This window comes from Triticum aestivum, chromosome 7A (genome assembly GCF_018294505.1).
Source record: "Triticum aestivum cultivar Chinese Spring chromosome 7A, IWGSC CS RefSeq v2.1, whole genome shotgun sequence".
Lineage (NCBI taxonomy): Eukaryota > Viridiplantae > Streptophyta > Magnoliopsida > Poales > Poaceae > Triticum > Triticum aestivum.
Window position 1 is genome coordinate 669,857,375 of NC_057812.1, and position 6,000 is coordinate 669,863,374.

The 6,000-nt window shown below is 39.1% G+C and overlaps 1 long non-coding RNA gene across 1 annotated transcript; it reads left to right on the forward strand.

The window, feature by feature from the left end:
* Positions 1-919: 919 nt before the first annotated feature.
* LOC123154649 (uncharacterized) lies at positions 920-4,097 on the forward strand. The gene is made up of 3 exons (XR_006476966.1): positions 920-1,154; positions 1,235-1,357; positions 2,943-4,097. It is a non-coding gene; the product is annotated as an uncharacterized lncRNA (long non-coding RNA).
* The last annotated feature ends 1,903 nt before the right edge of the window (positions 4,098-6,000 follow it).

Genomic DNA, 6,000 nt, shown 5'->3' on the forward strand with positions numbered 1-6,000 from the left:
GTGGGAGCGGTGGAGGTGGCTGAGCGGGAGAAAAGTAGGGACAGCGGCGGCGGCGGAGGGAGAGATGGGGGCAGCGCCAGGGGTGGATCGAGAGGAGGTTTTTTTTCGTGCGAGGGAGGCTAGGGCGTCGTCCGATTTTTTGTTCGCTAGTCATAGTTGTCCCTCGTTAAATTTCGTAGGTTAAATTTCGTAGATTTTTTTAGGACGAAAAAAAACCAGCAGAGGTGGGACGAAAATCGACCGACGGAGACTACTAACTACTCCATTAGGAGCTGTTAATCAGTAATTACAGACTCCCAAAAAATTCCCACATTAATCAGTAATTAGGAGCTGTTAATCTGGTGGGGCCAAATTATTACGGTGTAGATTAACCCATGAAATCTTGACGGAAAAAACCCGCACGAAACGCCCTGAATCCTTTCTTAGAAGAAAACTCATATTTTATTATACTCCACGATCACTTTATCAGTTGAAAAAGTAGAAAGGAAAACTCCCACAAAAAAGGAAGAAAGAAAAACGTTTATCTTAATCTATTCGTATATTCATAGAATAAAAAAAACTTTTCCTCATGCGGTAACACCCGAGATCCCATCTAATCCTCCGGCTGAAAAAAAAAACTCATACATGCCAACCTCCCGATCCTAAAAAAAAGCGGTCACGCACAGGATCTATCTTCCGTCTGGAAAAAGAAAACTATCACGTCTATCCTCATCTTCCGATAAAAAAAACACGTCTATCCCCACCCCCCAATCCTAAAAACAAGTGGTCACGCACAAGATAGCATCTATCTTCTGTCGCAAAAAAATAATAAAAAAAATCCACGCCTATCCTCATCTCCCGACCAAAAAAAATACATCTATCCTCACCTGCCGATCCTAAAAAGAAACAGGCACGCCCAAGATCCCATCTATCTTTTGTCTAAAAATATTTATGCCCATCTACACCTCCCGATCCTCTTTTACGTGCAACAACGTCCTCTGCCCCTAATATTTATCCACAAAGCTAGGGTTCAGGTTGCCTCCACTGTTGCTCCTTGATCGCTTCCGTCTCTTGGTGATGCAGGTCCAAACTGCCAATTATTTTCCGGCAAACTTAGATGGAGCAACTCTTTGCTGCAGGTGCTTTTGGCCGAGGGTAACAAACACATACAATAGGTAAGCAGATTGGTTGGTTCCTTCCATGGACGCACGTACATAGTACATGTGATGGTGATTGATTTAATCTGGGTACGTAGATGTGCATGAGGCAGCACATTCAACCGATCACCGGTGGTTGATTTAATCTGGTAGGTAGATGTGCATGAGGCAGCAGATTCAATTGATCACCGGTGGCACAGGACGGCCTCGACAAGCCAAAGGTAAAAACAAAGAAGGCATAATAAGTTCTTCTACATATCTGAATTCGTGGAGTCAATTATTTATTGTGGATTTATCAAGCTCATTAGATCCACAAACATTAAAGGAACAATAAGTTTACTTACAGATTTGAATTCAAATGGATCTCCTGTACATTTGATTCATCACACTTATTGGTTCAATCATGGTCAGGGCCGGTCCTGAGATTTCAGGGGCCCGGGGCGAGTCTACAACTTTGGGGCCCTTAATACAAACATCATGACAAATCAGTATCGTATACAAGATGTTTCCAATAAATGTCATTGTCATTAACGAATTAACTATGTTCTTAGGGCCTCTTACATTTTTATCGTCGATGTTGATGCCAAAATTTTCTTCCGCTTCAATTTAGAAGTTTTCTTAGTTGGTTTCTTTTCCTCCACAACAAGTATCCCCAACTCATCATTTTCTCTTCCTTTTTTTCAATCTACTCCCTCCATAAACAAATATAAAATATTCTAACTCTTTTCTTATTAGGAAGTAGCATACATTTTAATGTATTTATTCACTCATTTCAGTTCGTATTTATTTAAGAAGGGAGTACTAGATATCATACATTATAAACGACAGTAATATATAGCACAAATTGTTAGGAAAAAAATTGCATTGAAGATTGAACGATGCATGCTATGCATCATGTAAATTACGTAAATTAGCAATATACGTATAGGAAATAGGGATTGATTGTATGGCACACCTTGAATCATACAGATCGGTGTCGCCATGTAGGCGAACGCTTGTCGAGTGCTCGGCGGCTCGGCTCGGCAATGGCACCGTGTTGACTGGAATCTGGCGGGACACTCTATGATGTGCGTGTGTGTTCAAGGCCCAAGGACAGGGTAGCGGAGTTCATCGGCATATTGCCGCAGTCAGGGCCATGGAATTAGATCGTCCAGCGCCTGCCTGACGGCAACTCGCGATCGGGGCCCTGAACTACAGATCGTAGGAAAGAGCCAGAGACGCACGATTCAAAGAAAGAAATCGCTGATTAAGGAAAGAAAGAAACCGCTGATTGCCTGCGTTGGTTAGCTGCATTTGCGTGGCTGGGGTACATACGTTTTTAGGCGAGGATGGGCTACCTACGTAGCATACAGAATACCTGGCGCGGGGCCCCTGTATTTGGGGGGCCCAGGGCGGCCGCCCCCTCTGCCCCCCCTCAGGGCCGGCCCTGATCATGGTGATACATATAGGCCGTTACTGATGCTAAAACGTGCACATACTTTTCTTGATAGTGCAAATCGATTAATGATGCATGTCATGGCAACAGACTTGGTTGCAGTATGTAGAAGCAACACATATTCATCTCGCTCTCTACCCAATCTGTGAATGTGAGCTTCAATTTTTCTTGATTTCCTATTTTGTTGAGGAATCTGATTCCAGTTGTTAGCTGTGAATTATATTAATAGTGTGCAGTACCATTATTTCAGTGCTTGAAAGGAGTGGAAGACGGTCATTGTCTATGCATATCCATGATTCTAATTATGAATTAAGATGGACCATTGAATTCTTTAGGAACATTAAATAATCAAGCTGCTCTCTACGTTGCAGATATCCAAAAGTAAGGGAGTGATAATTATTGGTGACGCCTTATGGGTACACAATGTGAATATGCACGAGGGTGGTTACGCAATAGAAGTAGAAAAAAATGGAGCTCAGAGGTGAGTTCAGCTGTATGGTATCCCAGAATTATCACTGTTGTAATTTTTGGAAAACAAAACACCGAAGTAACTACTTGAGTTGTAGTAATGTGCATGATCAAAATCCTATGGGAGATCAGTTCTGAACTAAAAATATAACATCTTAATTGTGACAATACAGTGTGAACATGTGCGAGGTGGTGCATTAGGTATAGAAAAGGTGAAGCTCCAACGTTAGTGCAAGTATATAGTTTTCCAGAGTTTTTTTCTTGACAATTTTTTTTATGGTTGTAACATATAATAGTATTGTTATTTTGGAAAACAGATAATCAAAATTACTATTATGGTTGTACTGATGCATCTGATCAAATTAAATCCCATGGTAGATTAATTGTTGACTAAAAAGGTAGTATCTTTACTTCATGCATCTCCCTTTACTGATTTCTCCGTCTTTACATGATGGAGAGTCAGATGGCGCGGCCTGCAGGAGCTAAGCTCAATTTGTTTGTACATGAAGACAAGCTCAATTTGTTTGTACATGAAGACACACATCTGGTTCCCAGAGTCAAGCCATACTTTCAGTCCTTGACTGATTGATGCACCTTGGGAGACAAACAGTAACAGCTAACAACAACAACACCATTTTGTTCAGCAATGAGATCATCCAGGCACTCCCTCCTCAATAGGCAAGCTAAGTAGTACTTTCCCAATCAGATACGGGAAGGTGCCAAATTACACACACTAGTTAAACTCTAATGCTAATCTAATGAAGATGATAACCAACAATGTACAGTTTTATTTCTGTAGCAGTTTATGGAGAAAAGTGGGTCTCACATATCACACTACAAGCATTCATTCATTGCTATGAACAATTTTTATGTATAGAATCTTATTGGACGTATCATTATCCATCATATCATTTCTTAGTTTCATTCCACGATACTAATTGAAGTGGATGATCTGGTGACAAAAGTTAATAAAGGTGAAATCGTTAGACGTGGAACATATCTAACATTCCAAGTATCATATCATATTTTAGACAAATATACTGTAGCTGGCCACGGCTGGACATATATACATGTAAATTGTGCATGTTATCTTCTAATGAAAGATATATATAAGATCAGAATGGAAGTAAGAATATAAATCCACATACACTAGCAATTTCCTAATTTATAAACCTGAGCTTAAGGCATTTTCTACACTTATATTTGGACCAAACAAGTGATATATTGCTGTTTTGTGTGGCTGCTATATCAGAGAACGTTATGGACATTGCGTTCTCTTTTTCCATTAAAGAGTACTCGGCAAGATACTCATTTGAATTGCCATGTGATTCAGCATTCACATTATTCATGCTTTATAAAAAGCATGTAGTGTTCTTTCTTATAACCTATCTTTCGTATAAATAGGATGGGCTTCATTAGTACTTTTCCATTTTTAAAATATAACTAAAAATGTAGGGAAAGGCTGGGCACAAAAGACCCAAAGTGATCGGGCCCTTCCCCGGACTCCGCGCAAGCAAGAGCTACGTGCACCGGGCTGCCACTAACTAGGCGTAAGCAAAATATGATGCTTGCTGATATTAACATAGCGGAAACATGCTGACAACATATTTGTGGTAAAATAATCATTTTTTCTACATGTACGTTTGGTACTTCACCTTCATTATATTTCTAAATGAAACTGCATGAACATATTGAGTGTAAACCGTAAGCTCCCAAGCTTCACATAGCCCAAACATTCAAAGGAAGATCCTAATTTTTTATCTTACATGTAAACATCTATACAAACATTTGACTACAAAATATCTGCATTTGCAGGTAACATAAAAAAGAATAATGTACTGATCTAAAATAGCAAATAGTACTACATAAAATATGATACCTTCGTATGACTTTCTTTTAAAATAACAAATAGCAGTACACTTCTACATGTACATTTTTCTCGAACTTCAGAATGCATTTTTGTTATTTTTATAACACAACTCAAAGGAGGCATACATGATAATATCTTATTAGTGTCACTACTATGTTTTCCCTTCATTAATATTCTAAGTACAGATCTGCCAACCAATAGTTAATTTATAACTATACAATTCTGTATCAGTGTATGATAATTGAAAAACTTTACACATATCAAAATCATCTGATTAACATTTTTCACAAATTTTATCATTCCTATCATACAGTAACCAATGTGCATTGTTGCATTTTATTGGTTGCAACTATTCAAAATTGTATATATATAATTATTTTTCAATTTTTTCAAACACATATAAAATGCAAGAAATATTAATATAAGGTCACTTATTCGGTTAAATAGACTAGCCCGTGCGGACGCATGAGTTGACGACTAGTGCCTATAATGTACGACCAATCTGCCATGCACTCTCATCTGGCCGCGGTCATGTGGTGCTGTCCCATTTGTCCGTTCGTCGGATATTCTGGCGAGATTCGATTGGCACCGTGTGCATCCGCTGGCTTGTGTGTGCATACGACGTGTGATCATCAGGAAGCAATTGGCTGCTCATCTAACGTATTTGGGCGTGTTAATATGGCCCATAACCTTGGGGATGCAAAATGAGTGTGTTTGGTTGCATGGGCTGTATCCTTTGTGGCCCGCACGGTTTTTAAAGCAGCCCGCGGCCTGGCTGAAGAGGAACCCCGATCCTATTATGTGCCATAAGTGTCTGTATATGCTATTTTGCCAACCGGCGCACACCTCTGTACACTAGCTGTAGTAGCGGCCGGCCCATATTATTCCCCCTTTTTCTACCGTTTTCCTTTTTCCCTTCTTAAATTTGTTATAAATATAAATAATTTTCCAATTCATGAACCTTTTCATCAAATAGGAGATATTTTCCAATTTCAAGAAATTTTAAAAAAATCAAGAACTTTTTTCAAATTCATGATTTGTTTTCAGTTTTTGCTTGTTTTTTCATTTTTTGTGATCTTTATAAAATCCGT